The sequence below is a fragment of the Schistocerca gregaria genome, chromosome 8 (assembly GCF_023897955.1).
Source record: "Schistocerca gregaria isolate iqSchGreg1 chromosome 8, iqSchGreg1.2, whole genome shotgun sequence".
Classification (NCBI taxonomy): Eukaryota; Metazoa; Arthropoda; class Insecta; order Orthoptera; family Acrididae; genus Schistocerca; species Schistocerca gregaria.
The window spans coordinates 372312880-372338397 of NC_064927.1; positions in this window are offsets into that span (position 1 = coordinate 372312880).

Genomic DNA, 25518 nt, shown 5'->3' on the forward strand with positions numbered 1-25518 from the left:
GTGGGATGCTAACAACTGCTTATGTGCTCTTTCTAGTAAGAACACTCTTCTAGCCTTCTTGGCCGACTTTTTAACTTTCGTAACCATAGTCGTAATGACAACATCATGATCACTAATCCCTGTCAAAACACTGACACCGTCGATGAAGTCTGGTCTGTTCGTGGCTACCTGATCTAAAATATTTCCATTACACGTTGGCTGTTGATTTAGCTGCTCAAGGCAGTTTTTGTATAATGTGTTCAAAAGCAATTCACACGACGGCTTGTCTTTATCACCTGTAATGAATCCATAGACATCCCAGTCTATACTAGGTAGGTTGAAGTCGCCTCCGACTAATATCGCATGATCCAGTTACTTGAGCGATACACAGTGTAGACTCCCTTTGAATGATTCTAGAACTTTCACCGTGGAACCTGGTGGCCGGTAATAACACTCGACAATTAACTTTATTTCTCCTAGCCCTGTTAAACGTGTCCAGATAACATCCCAATCACACTCTACTTCGACCGCAGTAGACGCAATATTTTTGTGAACTGCAATGAAGCCACCACCTCCTACGGTGTCTAATCTGTCTTTCCGATACACGTCCCAACCCTCACTAAATATTTCAGAACTTCCTATCTCAGGGTTCAGACAGGTCTCAGTCCCGAGAATAATTTGTGCGCCACACGCTTCCTGGAGGGCAGTAAATTCAGGAACTTTATTCCGAACACTCTGAAAATTTACTGCTAATAACTACTTCTCAGTGCGGAAGTTCAAACCATCTGTTTTGCACTTACGTTGAGAACACTGTAAGTCTCATAACCCGATTTCCCAGAAACTTCACTTGGTGGAAAAGGGGTGAAAATAAGCGAAGATGTTGTCTCAGCTTATCCATAGATATTCGACCGTTTCTGAGAAAACGACGGTTAAAGTTTGCGAAGCAATTGATGTACCCATTAAATCGACATCTACGTAGTTCCTCCGCAAGCCACCGTACGGTACGTAACGGAGGGTAGCCTGTACTTTTCATTCCCTTTCCTGTTCCACTCCCAAATAGAATAAGGGAAAAACAGCTGTGTTTGCCACCGTATGGGCTCTAATTTCTCTTATCTTACCTTCGTGATCCTTATGCGCAGTGTATGTTGGCGGTAGTAGATTCGGTCGGCAATGAGCTTCAGATGTCGGTTGTCCAAATTTTCAGAGTTGTGTTTCTCGAAAAGAACGTCGCCTTGCCCCCCCCTCCCCCCCTCTCCCAGGTATTCTCATTTGAGTTCCCAAACATCCTTGTAACACTTACGTGTTGTTCGAACCTACCGGTAACAACTCTAGCAGCCCGCCTCTGAACTGTTTCGACAGCTTCCTTCAATTCGATGTGGTACGGATCCCAAACACTTGAGCAGTACTGATAAGTAATTCACACCAGCGACGTACATGCTGTCGCATTTACAGGTGAACCACAATTTCCTAGAATTCTCTCAATAAACCGAAGTCGACCTTTCGCCTTTTCTAGCACAGATCTCACATGCTCATTTCAACTCACATCACTTTGCAACATAACACCCAGATATTTAAACATCTGGGTCAAGCAGGACGCTCGTAATACAGTATCAGAACATTATAGGTTTGACCTTCCTACTCACCGGCATTAACTTACATTTTTTTAGCTGCCGTTCATCACAGAAACTGGAAATTTGTTCCAAGTTGTCCTGTATCTTCCCATAGTCACTCACCTTCGACACCTTACCGTACACCACGGCATCATCAGCAAACAACCGCAGATTACTGCCCACCCTGTCCGCCAAATCGTTTATCCGTATGGAGATCAACGCCGGTACTAACACACTTCCCTGACGATACCCTTGTCTGTGGTGAACGCTCGCCGTCGACGACAACACACTGGTTCTATTATTTAACAAGTCTTCCAGCCACTCATATATCTATGAACATACTCCCATTGCTCGTACCTTCGTTGCCTGCAGTGGAGCATTGTGTTAAATGCTTTCCGGAAATCTAGAAATACGGAATCTGTCCCTTTCCCTTCATCTATAGCTCTCAGTACATCATGTTAGAAAAGAGCAAGATTAGTTTCGCACAAGCGATGCTTTATAGAGCCGTTCTTATTCGTAAACAGCTCTCCGGTCTCAAGGAAATTTATTACATTCGGACTCAGAATATGTTCAAGAATTCTGCGACAAAGTTAGGGATATTGGTGTGTAATTCTGCGGGCTCTAACTTTTACCCTTCTTATATACTGTAGCCACCTGTGCGTTTTTCCAGTTGCTTGGTACTCTGTGCTGGGCGAGAGATTCACGATAAATGCAAGCTCTTTGTAAATTCGATCTGGGATTCCCTCCAGACCGGGTGACTTATTTGCTTTCAAATTTTTCAGTTGTTTCTCTATTACAGGTATGCTTTTTGAACTATGTTGTCCACACGGGAGTCTGTCCAATGGTAAAATGTACGAGGGTTGAATGAAACGTAATGCCTCCACCTTCGTTAATGGGGTTTGGAAGGGAATATTTTAATAAAGCAGACACAGAAGTAACCCTTGAATGTGGTCTTCAATTACCAACATTCTCTTTTCCACACAACCACCCTCCAGTTGGATACACTACAGTCAATGATGAACAAGTTTTCTGAAGCCGTCACGGAAGAAGTAGACACTGTGTTTCCGCTACCATAGTCTCACAGTTCTCTCAATTTCTTCATCAGAAGCATAATGATGTCGCTGCGGATCATCTTTCATTATCGGGAACAGATGGAAGTCAGACGGTGCTAAATCTGGACTGTAGGCAGGATGCCTTACGGTGGTGAGATTTAGTCTCTGAAGTTCTGTCGCGGTGGCATGTAAAGTATCTGATTTGGCATTGTTATGCTGCTGGAAAACATTTCCCTTTTCCTTTCAGACCCTTTCTAGCCGTCGTTTCAGAGTCCGCATGTTGTGATCTAATGCTCTGAAATTATTGCTGTTCCACAATGAAGAAAATCAACATGGATAACACCATCTGCGTCCCAGAACACTGTTGCCATCTGAGGGCTGTGTCTTTAATTTCTTTTTCTGGGGCGAGTCTTTGTGTCGTTATTCCACAGACTGATGTTTCGTCTCCGGGTCGTATTGGTGTACCCACGTTTCGTCTCCTGTCACAACTGAATGGACAAAGGAGTCACCTTCATTCTCGTAAAGCGAGAGGACCTCCTTGAAAAAATTTCAAGTCTGTGCGCTCTTATTTCAGGAGTCAGCGTCCGGGGTACCCGTCGTGCACATATCTTACTATAGCCAAGTAAAGCAATAATGTGACCCACACGTTCTTGTTAAATGCCGACTGTGCTTGCAATTTCTCTCTGAGTGATACGACGATCATCCTAAATCAGTCTGTCAACATTTTGCTTGTGAAACTCGGTGGTTGCTATCCCAGGATGTCCCAGTATTTGTTTGTCACGCAGGTCAGATGTTCCCACCTCAACATCTTTAAATTTACTCGCCCAACGACGCACAGTACTCATATCAACACAATCACCATCAACTGCTTTCACTCTCATGAATCCCTTTGGGGTGACACCTTCTGCTGTCAAGAACTCAATGACTGCACGTTGCTTAAATCGCATTGACCGACCGTCTTCGCAGGATTCCATACTTTGCACTGTAACAACACAGCCGTTCAGTGTTAAGGCTTCCCGGCAACTGGACCTGTACAGAAAAAGCTACGAAACAAGCCAGTACCTGCCGCATACCAATGCTGCCAACTGTTGAAGAGTTACGAAGGTAGAGGCACCACATTTCAGACAACCTTTGTATGTTTGAACGGTTCTCCTGCGTGAACGGTTTCTTGAACCTGAAATTGTAAAATGTGGCTTTCTTTTTGCTATCTTCAACTGCCACACCAGACTGGTCAACAAGGGACTGAACGGAAGACTTACACTAGCTTAGCGATTTAAGTAGGACCAGATTTTCTAAGGTTCTCCACAAATTTTTCTCAGGTTGAGGATTTTAGTTGTTGTGTGCTTCGCGCATGGATTTTTTCACAGACGCCACGAATCACTACCAACCATCACTTGTCGTCATTTATGCCTTCTCTTTTAAATCGAGAAAGCCACAGCCTTAACGTCAGCCAAATTTTGTTATTAAATGGTCCAACAAAAGCGATGCCACAGTAGCCGGCTTGGCGGTTTGACAATTTGGCGTCGAGTGTTCGGAGGCTGATTATTATCTTAATTTTTGTTATTCATTTGCATGTATCTACTCACATGCGCAGAAGATTACTACACGAATGGTGTCAGATGTATAATGAAATATCGTTGTCCCTATTCTTCTTCTAACTGTATGACTGGTAGATGAATTAAAAAAATATAAAAAAAACAAGTGGTAAAATTATTTTAAATTGTTTTCTGTGAATTTTCTGTAGTGTATCTTTATTCGTAATCAATTCCAAGCAACAGTTTACAGAATAGTGAACCGTTATGCTTGTTTGCCGCGAATTTATTGACAACACGTAGGATCTTCAGCAGTGTTAATGACGTTTCTTTCCCGAATGAGATTCATACGAAGAAATGTCGGTATGGAGATCAGTATCATCCAGTTCAATGGACAAAACCTTCCTGAAAAATGAACATAAGAATAAAATACACTACTGGCCATTAAAATTGCTACAACACGAAGATGACGAGTTACAGACGCGAAATTTAACCGACAGGAAGGAGATGCTGTGATACGCAAATTATTAGCTTTTCAGAGCATTCACACAAGGTTGCCGCCGATGGCGACACCTACCACATGCTGACATGAGGAAAGTTTCCAACTGATTTCTCATACACAAACAGCAGTTGACTGGTGTTGCCTGGTAAAATGTTGTTGTGATGCCTCGTGTAAGGAGGTTTCCGACTTTGATAAAGGTCGGATTGTAGCGTATCTCGATTGCAGTTTATCGTATAGCGGCATTGCTCTCGCGTTGGTCGAGATCCAATGACTGTTAGCAGAATATGGCATCGGTGGGTTCAGGAGGGTAATACGGAACGCCGTGTTGGATCCCAACGACCTCGTATCACTAGCAGTCGAGATGAGAGGCATCTTATCTGCATGGCTGTAACGGATCGAGCAGCCACGTCTCGATCCCTGAGTCAACAGATGGGGAAGTTTGCAAAACAACAACCGTTTGCACGAACAGTTCGACGACCTTTGCAGTAGCATGGACTATCAGCTCGTAGACCATGGCTGCGGTTACCCTAGACGCTCCATCACAGACAGGAGCGGCTGCGATGGTGTACTCAACGACGAAACTGGTTGCGCGAATGGCAAAACGTCATTTTTTCGGATGAATCCAGGTTCTGTTTACAGTGTCATGATGGTCGCATCCGTGTTTGGCGACATCGCGGTGAACGCACATTGGAAGCGTATATTCATCATCGCCATACTGGCGTATCGCCAGGCGTGATAATATGGGGCGCCATTGGTTACACGTCTCGGTCACCTCTTGTTCGCATTGATGGCCTCTTGAACAGTGGACGTTACATTTCAGATGTGTTACGGCCCGTGGCTCTACCCTTCATTCTATCCCTGCGAAACCCTACATTTAAGCTGGATAATGCACAACCGCAATGTTGCAGGTCCTGTACGGGTCTTTTTGGATAGAGAAAATGTTCGACTGCTGCCCTGGCCAGCACATTCTCCAGATCTCTCACCAATCGAAAACGTCTGGTCAATGGTGGCTGAGCAACTGGCTCGTCACAATACGCCAGTCACTACTCTTGATGAACTGTGATATCGTGTTAAGGCTGCATGGGCAGCTGTAACTGTACATGCCATCCAAGCTCTGCTTGACTCAATGCTCAGGCGTATCAAGGCCGTTATTACGGCCAGAGGTGGTTGTTCTGGGTACTGATTTCTCAGGATCTATGCACTCAAATTGCGTGAAAATGTAATCACATGTCAGTTCTAGTATAATATATACGTCCAATGATTACCCACTTATCATCTGCATTTCTTCTTGGTGTAGCAATTTTAATGGCCAGTAGTGTATAAGAATTAAGAATTAATATATGAATGAAATACAGAAATATAACAATTGAAAAACGTATTATACTACATAAAAGTTGTATGACATTATTGTGAAATACAGTTGTATTTTTACAGTAAATATAACAACCTTGTATTCTCTAACATGATAAGAAACATTCGTCTAGTAACCTTGACAGAAAATGTGTAGATAAATGACAAAGAATAAATAAGTAAAATAAGAACAATTGTCGGGTTCCAAACAATGACCCAAAAGTGAGAGGTCATTACGATAGAATCTACGTTACCAATTTTTTTTAATTGTCAGAGTGATTTGGTACTATCACGGAACTTCAGTAGATCATAGTCAAATATCATCATCTAATATATGCTGCAACGAGGGGGGGGGCAAATAATTATAGTAACAAAACAATAACAGAAAGAGAAAGAAAAAAAGAAACTGAGAAGTGAACACAGCCGGAAATCCACTGCCAAGGTCTCATGATATTTACTAAAAGCGGAAAGACAACGAATAAGATTATATTTTAGATAGCAAATTACTAAAAATTTCAATATGATTTCAAGGACTGTGTATGCTAATGTGTATAAGTACTTTATTTATACACATTTTACAATAGAACTGGTGCGATACTGAGTCAAAACATTAAACAAAACAAGCAAGTAAACTAGGAGGGAACAAGACGAAGCAAATCACATGGGAAACATACATAAGAAACAAAACACCTACCATCAGAAAGACGAAATTAACCAACACCTTGCCGACGGAAACCAAGATTCAACATGACGGCGAAGAGATCTCGATATTGAAGCATTCGCAAACGTGTCCAATAGGCCGTGATCATGTACTCCAAGAAATTCATGTGATCTTCCCTCTCGCCTTCTATAACATAATGAACAACGTGACCCACATAACGGTATAGATTTTTGACCGTGGAAAGAAGGAAGAAACTGGTCACAATATGATGTCCATAGTGTATAAAATCTGAGAAGATCGATGAAGGAAGACCACTTGCCTCCTAATCCAAGATAATTGGACCGAGAATTTTACGCACCAAAAAGCACCTAAATTCCTATGAAAACTTTCATGGTTGGTTCCTCATAAATGGTCGAGTATCTACAGATAGACCGAAACACGTGTTCACTTATTTTGGCCACTCTTCGACTGAGAGAAGTTTCTAGGAAATCGCATTACGGCGCTATCGTTTTCCCTCGTTAGAACGAGAGGTGGGATGAGCCCCCTCTCATATTTCTATCTTACTCTGAGTAATCCGATTTCCCTCTCTAGTTGCATGCAGTGAAAAGTTGCTATTCCTTCACACGCGGGCTTCCCACACAGCGTCTTTTGTCACTCAGGTGATCCGGTGACATGCGGGTTCTGCTGATCTTGAAAGGTTAAGCAGATGGGTGTGAGGGAGTTGAATGGATGCTTTCCAGACGCCGTCATTGTCATACGAGCGGGGGCGACACGCCCACAGGGGCCTGACGGAGCGAGTGGGCTAGAGATTCCGTTACTTCGCAGAAACTTAGTGAAAACACCTTCTGGCGGGCTACTAGGGAGACGTGGGATTGGCTTGTGTTCCCAGGCAGTCTTGGCGGGCAAATTGCCGCGTTTTCTGCGACATCATAACTGTGATTGGCTTGCCCAGGGGATAGCTCCGTGACGTAGCAAAATCGGCGCAGAAATTGGTGCCGAGTATCTCCATTAGTGGAATAGTAGTGCGTCGGCAATAGACTGGAATTTTCTGCCAGTTTTCGAGTTGCTGATTGGAACGTTTAACCACGGCCACTGTCATGGGGGAGGGAATGTTCTTTGTTTGGCTTGCATGGATGGTCTTGAGAGAGTCGGCTCTCGCCTTTCGGTCGGAGTAGGTTACAAGACTGAGCTCTCGTTGCTCTGGGCACCCTGCCTTCCGTTGGCTGTCTAACATACTTTCATTTAATTGTAACTGTTTGATGAAGTTGCTGAAGTTTCGACTTCAACGTAACTTTCCGAGTACAGTTGGCAATTGAGCGTTCTGCGTACAGGCGTCCTATGTTGTCTGTCTTGAGCAGTTTTGGCTAAAGTTGACTGTATCGGAGTTACTGTGTGAATTAGCTTGTTAAAATCACTCACAGTACCACCAGTGAGTTTGTAGCGAAGCTTCTTCGTCTCCCTCAGAGGCACATTTGTGTTGGTAGGAAGTCTTTAGTCTGGAACAACTAGACCAGGATAATTTGGTTCGGGCTATACTCGCGAGATTATCATCACCACGACGGGACGTCGTAGCAACTAGCCATCGCCTCATGTACGCCAGATCGTGTACTTGCAGTTAAGAAGACAGCATGGTAATGTATGTCCGCAAAACCGGCAAATCAGGGAATTTTGCTATGTGACAATCAGAGCACAGCAGAGCGCGCCTGTCCCTGTCTCTTCCTACGTAGTTCTGTTTTGGGTGTTCATTGTCTGAGTTCTCTCTACTATAGCAGCAATTAATGTTGGGTTGGCTGGGTGTTTCTCTTAAGATTGGAGTTGGAAGGAATTGGCTCCACATACCACTTGGTCATAAATGTCACAATCTAGTTTATGGACAACTTCACCTTCACAGCATTTATTTGAGTATCCAGTTTGACGTATTGTAAATGTTTCACGTGTTTTGTTTATTATTTTGAGTTTAGTCGTAATAAATCAAATTGTTATTTTGGACAGAACTTTCATTTTGTGGATCGGTAAATCTACCCTTTCATTTCTCACTACCTTAATGAAACTTTCCTTTATCAAATTAATTTCTACCAAATTAAATTATTGCAGGTGCCAAACTCTTTTCTACTCCACTTGCAGGGTTGATTACAGTCAGTTCGCGTTTCTTCTTAATCCATGTGCAACAGTAAAAGTCGGAGTTAGAAAAGGGGGGCTTAGAGCATCATTTCCATATGAAGATTCTAGAAGAATTTAATGTTAAATACACTGCTAGCCCCGGCACCTCGCAAGAGCAGGTACATCTATGGAGTAGACATATCATACTGTGCTTGTCACCAAAACTAAACTAAGGCTCGAGGTTACATAATTGTCAAATGCAACCTTCTTCATACAGAACACACTGCAATGTTCGTCTTCCAGTGGGTTAGCCTCACTTGTTTCTAGTCCCACAGGTGAACGTGACAGTGCATCCGCAATGATGTTCTCCTTCCCTGGTATGTGTGTGATGGAAAAGTCATACGCCTTCATCAAGAATGTCCATCTCGTTATACGTTTGTTTTGGAGTTTCTCTGTGAGTAGGAATTCCAAGGCATTGTGGTCGGAGTATACTCTTGTTTTTCTCCCATACAAGAAAAAACGAAATCTTTCGAAGCTGAAAACAACCGCCAAAGCTTCTAATTGAGAAACTGAATAATTTCTTTCACGCTTGCTGAGGACTCGGCTTCCAAAAGCAATGGTTTAGTGCACCATGTTTTCCCCTTGCTGATATTGTTTGAAAATCACTACAGCAGTCCCAGAGTAAGAGCTGTCTGACGCGATGCAAAAGTCTTCATCCAGGTTGGGGTTCGAAAGAACTGGCGCATTAATCAGCGTGGTTTTGAGGCCTTAGAATTCATCTTCCGCCACGTCGTCCTATTCCCGTGACGTATTTTTTTCCTGCGAGCTAGCTTAGCTGCAGTGTCGCTAATTTCTTCACATGGACGAATCGTTTATAGAAATTTGCGATGCCATGAAGCCACGTAGTTGTTTCTTGGCTGTTGGCGTGGCAAATGTCGTAACTGCCTCTATTTTTTCCGGGTCTGGTGTGATTCCTTCCACGGTAATGAAGTTCCGAGAAATTTTACTCGTGATGTTGGCGGTTACGCCGCATTCTCTGAAGGTCTGTAGGATTTCTCTGAGGATCGCATTGTGTCCTCTCCACATCGGTTCATCTATTAAGAGGTCGTCAACGTAGGTGGTGATCCTTTGCTTAATGGAATCGTATAGGTGCTATCGAGTCCTGTGATGAAGGCAGATGAAGACACGTTTACCCCGAACGGTAGACGTTTAAATCTATATCATTTCCTGAATGCAAGGAACGCCCTATGTTTCCTGCTGTCTGGGTGGAGCATAATTTGCCAGAAACTGGACCGCTAGTCAAGAGATGAAAAAATCGTAACACTATGGCAATTTTGCAGGCGTTCCTCCAGCTTTTCCGGACTATCTGTCTCTGGCTCAATGATTGTATTGATTTGACGCAAATCCAGCACCAAACGAATCGAGTCGTCAGCCTTCTCTACCACCACTATGAGTGGGTTGTTGTATGTGAAGCTTGTTGGCTCAGTGATGTCTTCGCCAAGCATCCTCTTGATCTCGAGAGAAACAGTGTGTCTGTGGGCGTGTGGGATTTGGTAGGGAGCACGAAGAATTTAATGTGTTCCGCACCCGAAACGTCTACATGAAATTTCGGATTGTTCCGGTTTTCGGTAGAAAGACATCCGCGTTTTCCTTTAATTTTCCCTCAAGCTCTTCTTTTTCCTGCGTTGGGATGTTTACTAATTTTCCTAGAATGTGATCAATAGCATCGCGCACCCCTCCTCGAATTTTCTCAACATCTTGAGTGTTGAGGCTACACTCATGCTGCCACGATTGATTTTTTTCTTCCCATATTTTTCCTGCATAGTTTAGACTGAGGCATTCTGCAGGGATTTGCGCACATATTGCGTGGTTTGCGAAGGAAATCTTCATGGCGCCGTCCTAATGTAAAGTCAGTTCTCCTCACCCTACGTCCAATACCGTCTGTTGTTGATTTAGAAAAATTCATACCAAATATTATCTCAATTGCCAAAGAAGGGCCGACCAGAAAATTCTCTTCTAAGGTATGCCCTTGGCAGCTGAATGTCAACTTGGTTTCTAACTGCTCTTCTGTATGGGTTGGGGTTGGGTTGTTTGGGGAAGGAGACCAGACAGCGAGGTCATCGGTCTCATTGGATTAGGGAAGGACGGGGAAGGAAGTCGGCCGCGCCCTTTCAAAGGAACCATCCCGGCATTTGCTTGGAGCGATTTAGGGAAATCACGGAAAACCTAAATCAGGATGGCCGAACTCAGTATTGAACCGTCGTCCTCCAGAATGCGAGTCCAGTATGCTAGCCACTGCGCCACCTCGCTCGGTGCTCTTCTGTATGCTTCCCTCTCAGAGCGCCGATGATTCTGGATTTCTTCAGCGTTTGAGTGCCGGCCAAGTATGATTCGCGGTGCATGTCTTGTAGCCGAATCCGATATCGCCGTCACTTGGCTTCCACCGTCCACAATCTCGCTTAGATTGATCTTGTCGACTGTGATGTGAATGATGGGGTGTAAATCCGGTTGTTTCATTATCTCCTTCTCTTCCCTTAGCAGTTCTCTTGTATCTTCGTACTCTAACATGTTAATATCACTAGTTACGATAGTTTCTGCGGCATTGTTTTGAGCTGAGACCGCAGCGATTGTGTGTCAATTCCTGTTTGAATTTCCTCTGCGTGACCTCTGCGATGGGTTAGGTGGCCTCATTTCCACATATTCGCTACGTTGGTCATTCCATTGACCTTGATCGTTGTATATACTGCTATTGCTTTGCTGTTGGTCCCTAGAATCCTGTTGGCCCTGGTTCCAGTTCTGTTGCTCTCTCCAGCTTCCGTTTCGCAGGGAGTTGTTGTTGTAGTTATGATTATAATTTCCTCGTCTTCTTCTATTTTTCCATGGTGGCTGGTTGTTCCCATTGTAGTTTGAAGTTTGATTTCGATTCGATCGATGTTGTCCTCCATTTCGTCCATCGTCATTCCTCTCTGGCAAATCCGGCCAATTTCGGTCATTATTTCTACTTCTTTCCCGCGAATATCATTCACGTACTCGAGTTCGCACAGCGCACTCTTGAAAGCTTCTATTCAATGTCTGCATCTACCGATGAGCAGTTGCTGGTAGATTATAGCAGCGACTTATAATTTTCTTGCGACTGTACGGTTAATCGAAGAATCGGTTCTTCTTGACTAGGAATTCGAAGAAATTGACAGGACTACGGAACCCTGACGCTTCTAAGCCCTTTCATAACACGATCTCCTGTTTTATCCTCTCCTGTGTGTCTTGCGACCAATATGTGCTAAGGAATGCGTCCTTAAATTCTTTGTAGGAGCGACAATTCTCCGCAACAACGCGCATATGTTCTGCAATCGACCCTTCCAAGAAACCATAGATGAACTGGAGCTTGTACTTCAGTGGCCCAGGTTCTGGTAGCATGTGATCGTACTGTGCCATCCAGGTCTTTGAATGTAATGCATTGTTTGCCTCCTTGTAGACTCGAAACTTCTGTGTGGTCAAGAAAAGTTTGTAGTCAAAATGTTCGACGTATCTGCCGTACGAATTTTCCCTCTCGTCTGCAGCGCGTGATTCCATGTTTCCGTGCCCCAACGGTTCTCTTGCACTATTCTGGTATCCCCTCGTGTTGTCAGATCCACGTAATAACGTTTCCGACCTCGGTAGACGTGTACAATTGTTCACAGCTCTGTCTCTGGCATTCTGCGTGTTACCGACGGAGCATTTCCTATTGCGCGTCCCGCCGCGGCAGGAGCATATTCCTGCTGCATTCGCCCATGTGCAGGGGGTGTGTCCTCATATAGCGGTTCGGAGAGTCGCAAAACATTTTCTTCGCTTCTGTGATCCTGTCGATGACACTCTACCGGACGAGATTGTGTTTACAAGTGCACGACCCGCTCATGTGCCTGTCGATCGTGCTTTCCCAACTCGTTTTGTTGCGTGGCGACTCGGGTCTGCTGATCTTTAATTTCAGAGATTTCGGCGTGTTTGACTTCTATTTGTTCGATAAGCTTAGCAGCCTCACTATTTTTTTTCCTGCGTTTCCTCAACTATTATTTTTTGCCTTGTTTTTGTAGAGTTGCAAGTGCCTTTTTTATCTTACGCACCTCAGTTCTTGGCAGTTTAACTGGTTCTTTGGCCACTGATGCGCTGTTTTGCCATCGCACTTCGCCTGGTCGGCGATCTCACTCGTTGTTGCTGCCGTTTTCTTGATATTCTTTGTATCTTCTTTGACTCCTGCATTCTCTTTCTTGACTCCTATTCCGTCAGGATCCCGGTGGAGGTTCGAGTCCTCCCTCGGGCATGGGTGTGTGTGTGTCTTTTTCCTTAGGATTATTTAGGTTACGTAGTGTGTAAGCTTAGGGACTGATGACCTTAGCAGTTAAGTCCCATAAGATTTCACACACATTTGAACATTTTTATTCCGTCAGTGCCCGTTCTTATGACCAATTTGTGTCTTTCCTCCTCTTCTTCCAGTCTCTTTCTCTCTGCCTCTTGCATGAATTGCATGAGAGCCTCAACCTGAGATCCGGCACTAAAACGTCCAGAACTAGATGAATGAGATTCCATCACACACTCATTCTGCACACTTATTCTGCACCACATATCGCCTGTAGGGGCTTTGACGCAGTCTGCTGAACACAGCAGTCGTGCAGGGATCTAACAGACAAGCAATGCGTGAATCATGGGGAGGTTATTGATACTCTGCCTTCTGCTTGTTTGTCACCCTAACTTTACTTACACCCGCTCCCCAGGAGTTTCCTATGCACACACAATTGCACCGCCATCCATTTCTGAGCGATGTTTAAAATTTCAAATCTCAAGCTCATTGGAAATTTGATTTAAAATCAACTGCAAAAGTTTCACCGAAGATATAGACAGACAAAAAAATGACCTAATAAAAACTTCTTAAAAACACCAGTGCCTGTCAATACTTTTTAATAAAAGAAATAGCGAAACACGAGCTGAGATACTTCCTGCAAGTAAGGGCAATGCCTTTGACTTTCTCTTTCCAAACCATTAAGGCTAATACATTCCAGATGCAGAACGCAATTATGATGATGTCTATGAAACTTTGGACAGGAAATCTGCCACTCGCTTGCAGTACAAACCTCACGTTGCATCACACTTAAATGAATTTCGGAGTCGATGAATGACGATGACTAATATTCTAATTTACGCACCAGAATGCTAAGGCTATCGAAATTGCTGCTCTACGCTCTTTCCTGTGTTTTATATCGTCTCACGGTGCACACTTGTTTTCATGTTGTGATTACTTTATTTCAACCCTGCGGCTGGCTGCCCTTCCTGATGTCACAGTTTTACTTAACATGAAGGAGGGGAGTGCTGTGCTCCATGTCTGTCTCTAGTATACGAGGTAAACGCAAGTTATAACATCTCCAGTTTCTCTCTCAGGACTGGAAATAGGTAAAAAATGCGATTTAATATAGAATACGTGTGCACTTTTGGTAAATGTGTGACAGATGCTGCAGCAATGTGCGGTCACAGAATTCTAGCGTCAGTGACGAGAGTGGGGAACGTTTTTGATAGTTAAAATGGCGACATTTTCATCACAGGAACAGCTGCAATCATCCGTTTTCACCGTTTGCGGGGTATGTCTGACAGAAATTTAACACCAGTTGTGTCAAACGTGTAGTGACGTTATATTGGAAGTGTCTAGAGTACTTTCGTGGGTGCAACAATTCAAAGAAGCCAGAAAGTCGTTTGAAAATAAACCAAGACTACCTCGGTCTCATTAATACAGAAATACAAGTCCCCGAGGAATAAAATAAATAGGAAGTGCAAGCAAGCTAAGACGAAACTGCTACATAAAAATGTGAAGGAATCGAAAAAGAAATGATTGTTGGTAGGACTGACTCGCATACAGGTAAGTCAAAACAACCTTCGGGGACATTAAAAGCAACGGTGGTAACATTAAGAGTGCAACGGGAATTCCAGTGTTAAATGCAATCAATAAGATTCCAGGCCCAAAATCTGTCAAGAAACGCCCTTGGCAGTGATGGGCTGCCATGCAGCTAGACAACCAGGAGTGATGGTCTGAGTGTCATCTACTGCACCCTTAAAGCACAGTAGTACCAGGTGATCCAAAAGTCAGTATAAATTTGAAAACTGAATAAATCACGGGATAATGTAGATAGAGAGGTACAATACAAATTGACAAACATGCTTGGAATGACAAGGGGTTTTACTAGAACCAAAAAAGTACAAAATTTCAAGAAATGTCCGACAGATGGCGCTTCATCTGATCAGAATAGCAATAATTAGCATTACAAAGTAAGACAAAGCAAAGATGATGTTCTTTACAGGAAATGCTCGATATGTTCACCATCATTCCTCAACAATAGCTGTAGTCGAGGTTAATGTTGTGAACAGCACTGTAAAGCATGTCCGGAGTTATGGTGAGACATTAGCGTCGGATGTTGTCTTTCAGCATCCCTAGAGATGTCGGTCGATCACGATACACTTGCGACTTCAGGTAACCCCAAAGCCAATACTCGCACGGACTGAGGTCTGGGGACCTGGGAGGTTAAGCATGACGAAAGTGGCGGCTGAGCACACGATCATCACCAAACGACGTGCACAAGAGATCTTTCATGTGTCTAGCAATATTTCCTTTTTTGTTTGTTTTGGGTTCTAATGAAACTCCATGTTATTCCAAACATATGTCTCAATTTTTACCTCTCTATCTGCATTATTCTGTGGTTTATTAAGTTTTCAAATTTATACTGACTTTTTGATCCCCCGGTATATGTTTTCTGCTCATGCGTAGTGTTCAAATATAGTTTATTTGTTTGCAGCCATTCTTACTGTCTGGTGGCATGGCAGTAGTAAAATGCGCGATTTAAAGCGTGATCTGTTCCATTAAATTTCGGTCCTGCAGCAGCATAATTGTAGGTTCTTCTAACATTTCGGCTGAATACCGTCCAGCAGTCTTCAGAGTGAGCCGTAGTGACTGAAGCTCCAGCACTTGCTCGCTCCTTTTAACCTCGAGGACCGAACCACTGCATATGCGGCCAAAGATACACAAGGCGCCAGAGACGTTGTTGATAGGCGGCAAACACGTGTAACGTATGCATGGAAATTAAATCTATGGCTGCGCAGTCGATCCACACGGTGATATCGATGTGTCACGGAGAGCTGCACAGTCGCGACGTCTTTGTGAATTAATTACATAAATTGCCGGATTCCATGATTTGTCCAAGCTGAAGATGCTATCTCTATTGATTAAATTCGTATCCAACCGAATTTCAATTGCTTCTTTCACTACTGAGACCCAGAAAGGTGAGACGGGGCTAAAATTTCGACATTATTGTACACCATAGAGTGCTCATAGTCAATACAGTGCTCCACCGCAGATTTATTAGGTTGTAAGAGACGGGTGTACTTGCGGTGCTCTGTGCATCTCTCCTGGACTGTACGTGTCGTCTGTCCGACGTATGAACGGCCGCATTCACAGTCCCGGGTTCGATTCCAGGCTCGGTCGGAGATTTTCTCCTCTCAGGGACTGGGTATTGTGTTGTCCTTCTCATCATCATTTCATCCCCATAGACACGCAAGTCGCCGAAGTGGCGTCAACTCGAAAGACTTGCACCAGGCGATCGGTCTACCCGAAGGGAGGCCCTAGACACACGGCATTTCCGTTACAGGGGATCTTATAAAACCCAGGCTTCCGAAGCATCAAATCATTTTTAACACGCCGGCCGCTGTGGCCGATCGGTTCTAGGTGCTTCAGTCCGAAATCACGCTTCGGCTACGGCGCAGGTTCGAGGTCTGCCCCGGGCATGGATGTGTGTGATGTCTTTAGATTAGTTAGGTTTAAGTAGTTCTAAGTTCTAGGGGACTGATGACTTCAGATGTTAAGTCCCGTAGTGCTCAGAGCCATTTCAACCATCTTTAACGGAACCCAGGCGTGCTGCAATCTTTGGTGGACGATGGAGCAAAGGCTGGACGGTTAGTCACCTTGGTTCACTCTGAAGATGGCTGGACGTATTCAGCCGAAATATTAGATGAAGAAGCTGAATTTACGCGGCTGCATGCCTGAAATTTTATGGAACAGTCCTTACGCTGCGAATAGATGAAGACGCACTTAAAGCGAGGCCTGTCTGCTTTTATCGGTGATCAAGATTCATATTATTTGATTTGGTGACAACAAAACTACCGATGTGCAACTGAGATAAAAAAATACATTACTTATTTGTTGAACTAACGCGTTTCGGGGAGTGAATATCAACGATTCTGTGTCTCCACATCGGAAAAGACTTCGTTAAAAATAATTCCTCGGAATTATATGTCACTCTTTCAGTTCCACGACGTGTACTTTTATCGACAGCTGCAAAATGACATTCGACCGTTATAAAATGCCCTGCACTCATCGCACAGCAAATGGAAATCACAAGCGGTGAAAATAAAGAAATTAATGCCGAAAATAGTCACGCTACATCCTTCAGGACCGCTACGATGTAATTAAGCTTGTTAAAGTTAGATTAAATCTCACTGATTCTGTAGGAACTGACATTTACAAATTGCTACAATTTATGGACTTGTTTGTTCTGTCTTTTAGACTCTCTTCCTAAAAATATATCATTGCGAAGCTTTTCGATGAAATTGCTGGATGCTAGCTGGGTATTTTACTGAAGGAATGGTTAGCTTTCATCTCTAAATGTTTAATTTATTTCATCAACGTTATTTCATCTAAATTCTTAAATGCTTAACTTTTTCAAGTTATTCCATGATGATGAAATGGAAATTAGCGTTACGGGACAAAAAAATGGTTCAAATGGCTCTGAGCACTATGGGATTTAACATCTAAGGTCATCAGTTCCCTAGAACTTATAACTACTTAAACCTAACTAACCTAAGAACATCACGCACACCCATGCCCGAGGCAGGATTAGAACCTGCGATCGTAGCGGTTGAGCGGTTCCAGACTGAAGCGCGTAGATCTGCTCGGCCACACCGGCCGGCTCCTAACTGGGCAGGTCTTATTACATTCGACGCCACATTGGGCGACCTGCTCGCCGGATGGGGATGAAATGATGATGAAGACAACACAACACCCACTCCCTGAGAAAATCCCCAACCCAGCCGGGAATTGAACCCGGGCCCATAGGACGGCAATCCGTCACGCTCACCACTCAGCTATCGGGTCGAACATTCCATGATGATGTAAATATTGAGGTGTCTAGTCTCTGTGCCTATTTGTTCTTCTAATTTTACCCAAATTGTGTGATCTTCAACTTCTTACTTCGGCAAGACCTGGAGACTAGTTTATGTGCGCTGTGTGTATCTTAAAAACACTATTAAGCCTCTCCAGTAGTCTCTGAGGTGAAATGAAATCACCATTATTTATTTATTTATGCATTTATTTTACCTGGCAAGATTAGGGCCTTCAGGCCCTCTCTTACAACTAACCAGGCATACTGAGATTGAACGAGTTACAGTTTCTACAGAACATTAAGGACATATACCGTATTATGCAGTATTGATGTTAAAGAAAAAAATAGAGATTATAATAGTAGTACAATGATAACTATAACAATAAAAAATAATTATAACAATCAAGAATAATAATGATAATAATAATAATAGTAATGATTATGTACATGAAAGTAAACATACTTTTCTTTTGTGAATGTCAGTCCTATTGTTAGTTGGGAATTTTCTCGTTATGTTCTTGCAGCTTGTGAGTTATTCTCATCGAGCAGAGACATAAGACGATAGAATGGGGTAACAGAGATATATAAGAGGTAGATAGCTTACAGGAAGAGAAATAGAATGAAAAAAATTCGAAGCTGTGATGGAGAGGAGAAAGAAAGAGATGAGAGGGGCACAACAATGGTGGCTATACCGTCCCTAATATGTAAGTAACACCATTAGTGTTGTCCACTGAGTCAGATCCAGAAATAAGTGTCATAATATTTAAAACAGCCGCATGTTTAAACAACTACACCTCAATAATTCACTTACGACTATTGTGATAGCCTAGAGGGGTTGCTGACGTGAAACAACCGAGAAATTAAAATCATGTAAAATGCGTCAAATCCGAAACACGGCACACAAATTCCCTCCCATGCTCACCCAGGGTAATAGCGTTTTGTCACTTCGGTTCATCTCTGTCTTAGTCTGATAACTGAAAAGCTCATTCATCAAGCTGCTGCTGCTAAAAAAAAAAAAAAAAACGAAGTTAACAATCAATAAGTCTTTAAATTTGTAGAAAAAGTAAGTACGACTGCTATAGAAACGGAGAACCGTCAAAATGATTTTATCTGCTATTTACGACGTTCTAGCTGCAGTCAGTGCACCTGGATATTGTTAGTAGTTATGCTTTAGACCCAAATCATAGTAAGAGAAGTGCTAATAAAATTTATTGGGCTATTTGATATTTCTGGTCCCAGTGACTTCACTGACGGAAACCGAGATTACGTCTTCGAAGGTGACACATCGTTTGAGCAGCCGTATTCTATTTGTGTTAAATGGCAACTGGTAGCATTGTAGGACACGTATGGAAACTATGTGACCATAGATTTACTCTGTGGTTTGGTTCAGAAATATTCCGGTAAATCCACTCAATATTTTTTTGGCATATTCTTAGTTAAGGGAAGGTATAAAGGAAGCCGATATGTGGTTTTGATTCCAGGAAACTCGTCTCAACAGAAACTTCAGTTTACTTCACTACATTCCGCTTTCTTTATCTTGGTCATCACTGCAACAACAAAGGATCCGTTGTTTTATGTAATTCTAAGGTTTCTTTGCGGTAAAGTGTTCACTCTTCAAGCTGTTTTGCACCTCTTATGTGAAGTAGCCATTAACAGGAAGATCGATGATCAGCAGAGAAATTCTAAGACAACTTCTACACAATAACTTTTGTCACTTTTCTGTACCCTTACATATGAAGATGAAGAACTTGGTGTGTTGCACACCTGTTAGGGGCTGCTTTTTCTGCTTCTGTCAATTGTATTGGCAAATTGTTACATTGAACGATTTATTAACTGGATTTATTTATGCTATGATTTGCATACTTTAATACCAGTCCTGTAATGCTACTTCAATACATCTGTGGACAGAACGTAGAGACAGACCGTTTCGATGCGGATAGTGCATCTTATCCTGCTAATTCGTGACAATTTGAGAAACTTTTTATTATTAAAAAAGACTTTTTTCGTAAGTTCATCATGATAAGTTGCAATTATTTTTTATTAATATGGCCCATAGACGCTAGCATTTCTTCGTTCGTTTATTGAACATAGCAGATAAACTTAAGAGATAACAGCAGCACTATAGTCTCCTAATAATATAAAGCAATCTGACAGTGTTTGGATAGTTTCTCGACTTCACGTCTATAGACAATATGTTGACGGCACTTCGTCTCCTTGCATGTTTTGTTATGTTAACAGAGACTAAAGCTGTCCAATCTTATGTGAAACACACTGATCTCCAAATTTTAGACATGTGGTGTGGCCAGCCGTCTGAAAAGAGCAGAAAAGTAAATAATACCCCAATGAGAGCTGTTTCTCCATTCTGTGACTCTGTACATCGGTAATTATTATCTGGGGATAATAGTTATTGGTACTGACAAATTACACCATTAAATAACAGCAGTAAGTTTGACAAATACTTTCAGCAGAGTTTTCCTAATATTTAAATTTATCTTTCAAATTAACATTTTATCTTTTGAGGAAAGTTGTTCTTGATTTTGCTAGTTTACATTTTATATCCGTTTTACTTCTGTCACAGTCAGGTAATTTGCTACACACGTAACAAACCTCCGTCTGCAACATCTGACTTCATTCGACTATAGTTTGTAGCCCTTCTCTTTGTGTCTATACATCAAAAGAAAGATAAGTGTCATCTACAAGTAATGTAGGCTGCATGCTCGCTCAGGAAGCCTTGCCAATAAATCCGAACAGCGTCTGGTGAACGAGCTTTTCAATTTGCACGACACTTCAGAAGGAAAGAAATAAAACAACAATAAGAGCAGCGTGTTTACCTCTTGAGCGTGGGCAGGACTGACTCAGTCCCCTGAAGTTCGTACAGTCTATTCCCACTTCACTATGTGACTACCTTGGCAACCACTACTTCCCTCACGTAGACGGTATGACATGCAGAGTTTTTATTCGTTTTTCATTTAATCGAATTTTTATGTTGTTCACAAATTGCAACATCTTCTAAGCTTTTCATGTTATGAAAGTCATATAAGCGTGGTCTTTTCCGAATGTACTTCCGGCCAAAAAGCGGTTCTGGTGGCTGGGGTCCAAAGTTTTGGTTAATCATGCCTTTTGCGTTCTTGTAGAGATATTTCCTTCGTAACTTTCATGTCCTAACAAATATTTTATGTTTATCCTAGAAGTGAAATAACAGTTCGTATAAATTTAGCTTTATTTTTTCTTAATGGTAACAAAATATTTTCTTAAAATTTTCATTGAATATTGCGTGCGCTTAGGGGCTGCATTTCAGGAAACATGTAATTTTTATTTATAACGAAAAGTCAAATACCAGTTATCATAGATGTAACCTCAAAAATCCTTAAGTAGTTCTTTAGTAATTATTTATTTTAAAAAGAAAAACTTTCACCCACTATATTAACCCATTAGTTGTTGAATTTTCAAAAATACGGAAACACGTCTTTTTTAATTTTCTGGCTGAGAAATCAAACACAAATTTTCATAGGTTTAGCTTCAAAATGCTTGTACAATCAAATATTTCCATTAACGAAATATTTCCAGAAAAATTTTCATCCCCCGTTTCATCCCCACAGGAGTCGAATTTCCTAAAGCCATGAAACATGTATTTTTTTATTTCTAAGTGAGAAGCCAAATTTAAATTTTTATATACCTAGCTTTGAAAATGCTTATTTTCATAAAAATCTCATTCTCTTTTTGACTCCTTAGGGGTCACTGGAAAACATGTTTCTTTTATTTGTAGCCAAGAAGCCACATGGCTGACATTGAGCACAGGGGGCCCTGCCCATCAGGGGATCGTACGGCACAGTAATGCACGTCATGCTGCGCACAAATGGTTCAAATTTCTTGATGCATTAATTCACCAACAGTCGTGTAATTTGTAGAAGTTTATTTCATTTTATGAACTTCTATGTGCTGCTAGCAGTTTCGGCTTTACATTGATGACATCTTCAGGCCCCACTCGTCATAGTGGTAAAATCGCTATACACGGAAGGAGCCATGTAACTGGATCCGTGAATCAATCGTCCTGCAACACCTCTTGGTGGCCAGGCGACACAGCCCCTACCAACAGACGAGAAGGCGACTCGAACGCTCGGTTACGACATATGTAGGATTTTATATTAATGCAAAATATATCAACAAATACAAAAAAGTAAAATCAGTAAATAAACATACACATATTCGCTAAATCCTCTCCCAGATCCTTTGATCGTAGAACAAGTTGCACTTAAACTTAAAAAAAGGGGGGTAGCATCTTCGATAAAAAAAATTGTTCTACACATGTCTTGCGATGCAAGGCCGATGTGGGTTCTCTGTTCTAATTGCGGTATGAACCAGTGCACTCTAGGTTCTTATTTTATTTATTATTTAATGCAGCTACATATTTCTAGAAGAAATTACTTAACAAAATCTGAAGAAAACCTTTACGCATTAAGTCTTCTCTAAAGCTCGACTCAGTAAGCTGTGTTAATGGTCACAGGTGTGTGCTTTGTGCACGCCAGTTTCTTCACCATCAATACGTGTCTGAAGAACTTCCATTCGACCGGCAACGATACATATTTGAGTTTTGTTTGTCACGGAGGACCCATATGTCAGGGGAACAGCGACGACGTGAACGTAGTTCCTCTGTGTTAAATCTATGAAACAGCTGTTAGGTACCATAATAGCCAATTGCTTACACCGACTTTGGCAACTTGCACTCTGGGTAGCTTAAAAAATGGACAATTTTGTTTGCTGAAATCTAACTGAATACCCAATATCACTTTCGATCAGCAATGAATCCATAAGTGTACCTCAAAATGTGCAATTTGGCTGCATTTCTACATAGCACGCACTTTAAGACATCCACACAGTGTACCGCATACATTCACCGTAAGAAATCGAAATACGACAGCAAAACTCATTACTTCGTAGTTGCTGACTGTGGCTGGAAGAAAAAGTCAAAATTTATTACAAAAAAATGCATGAAGAATATCTTCTAAAAGGGAAGGAAACGAGTTGTAAAGCATTAAAAATATCATTAAAAAGCATAGTAAGATAGTCACAGTGCATCGCAAACATTAATTTTCAGCCATATTCATGTCCTGCATATTACTGTAATGGCCAATAGTCGACATACGAAAACAGGTCGTCTGCCTGAATTTAGATCGAGCGTTAAATGCAAATAATAGACGTTTTTTGCAGAGCGTCACTCAAGAACAGTAAAGCATTTTGTGCTCTCCAAAGCGATAGGGGGGGGGGGGGGGGAGGGGTGGCTATGCTTTTGACAAAGTGCGAGGCGGCGCATCGCCACAGCGGGGGCTGTTACCGAGTGCTTCCAAGTGGATCCGGAGAGATCCAATGTCCGCGGCGTTCAGAGGCATACAGTCCGCCAATAAATCTTTCCCAAAAATGTTCTTGGAAGGAACTGCTATTACCAGTGTGCCAGAAAATGATATAGCTGTGCTACCATTACACTAACGACTTCTGCTATGAGACGGAAAACGCTATAAAAATTTAGGCAATGAGCGGTTTCGGACGCAAAGCGTTGCATTCAGACGATACCCTGTTTGCCGATTATTTTTTTTGGGGTGGGGGGCAGGGGGGGGGGGGGAGGGCGTCAGGTGTTCTTGGACTCATCTTCTTACCTCACTAAGTTTAATCACCAAAAATAACAGAAACGAAAATCAGATGTACCACTACTTGGCACCGCCACTTTATCTCTTCCATAAAAAAAACAACTATCCCTTTTCCGACGTTGCCTCTAATTATTACCAAAAATTCTGCCAAGTCTACAGGCTAAACGTGTCTATAACTTCATTTATTTATTGTTTTTAATTATAGGATGACAATTAGTAAACGTGTACAAATAAAAATTCTATAAAACTGAATGTTACAATAAAAATGTGATTCAACGTGAACCAAAACAGTAATCTCTATTGCTTGCACTACTTCATCTAAAAGAATGTTTCTTCAAGAAATGGAGAAACTGCAGTTTTCTTGTGCACTGTTTCCAACAATTCCATCTCAAATATCTACAAAAGACTCATGTAGCGGTAATAAATGAAAAGCACCAGTCTGCTTTTGTTCTACAATATTACTTTTACTGTTAACCGGTTTTCGGCTTACAAGGCCATCTTCAGACATTTACTTAGTATTATCACCAAAGAAGTTAAATGATTGCAAATAACATTGGAAGAGAAGTAACAGATTTAGACGGAAGTAGAAACAATCATCCATGTTGTTCATTACTTCCCACAGTCTCTCTTCCTACAGATTCCCATTTTCCTGTATTCATTAAGTTGTTTTATTTTGCTGAAGTTGTCTTTGTATTCCAAATAGACTGTAGTTTTCATAGTTAAGGCTTTTGTTTAACTGGTAGTGGTATTGCTGTCCATGTTGAACACCCCTTGTAGTTGTGTAATCGAATACTGTTCATATTTTAATTTGCTCATTTATCTAATGAAAACTGTTACACAGCCACTACTTAGATTATAATGTTAATGTTAAAATCCAGTACCACCATACTCTCAAACTGTAGGTTCCCTCAAACACCTCAATTTTCCTGCATTTATTTATTTCTGTTTATCTTATTGATATTGCTTAAGTTCATTATGAATTCTGTAGTTACATTGATAATTGTCTCTTCTTTTAATTGGTTTGTGTATGACTCTCCATGTTTCATACCTCCTGATGTAGCCTTGTCTAGTACTCATTTCATTTTATTTTATTAGTTTTGTTTATTAATAGAAACTGTTATGTAGGCATACTATTCCAATTTTGTGATGAAGGTTTTCCTGTCTGCTCCATTATTATTTATGTATTGTTCAATTTTTACTTTTTCATTGCAAAGATGTTACTTACGGTATGTTTCTATTTCAGTCTACATGTGTTACTTCTCTTCCAATGTTGTTTGCAAACACTTAACTTCTTTGGCGATAATACTCAGTAAATGTCTGAAGATGGCCTTGTAAGCCGAAAACCGGTTAACAAGAAAAGAAATATTGTAGAACAAAAGCAGACTGGTGCTTTTCATTTATTATAATGTTGTTCTACCAAGAACCGACGGAAGATTCTGTAATCATGCAGCAGTGCTGACACTTCAGTGAATGCAGCGTTCCTTGAATCAAACAGTCGCTTCCCTTTCTCACTGCTTCCAGTTCGTGTCGTGCTGTCTGCAACGCGATGCTGCACGGCACGTTACACTGGGCCTGTCACTCTCCAACGCTGGTCCACGCACGCACAGCACTTCACCTCAGACAGAAAACAATACCTTCGCCAGGAACTGCTGCAACCTACAGTGTTGCAGAGACTTAGCGAAAATCAGCGTGGCCATTGTTTTGCCACACGTCGCGATCGGCGCTGACTTACACCTTGCTGAGGCCGGTCGTCGACCAAGCTCTATGACAAAGAGTGTACATGTAAACACTATACACTTACATATCTTTGACATTGCACCAGCCGTCGGGGGCGATCTGAAAATCATATTACTCTTGAAGAATCAAAGTTGCCATGGTGAGCTGGTCTTATAGACCTTTGCCTGTGGTGAGTCTGGGAGCTGT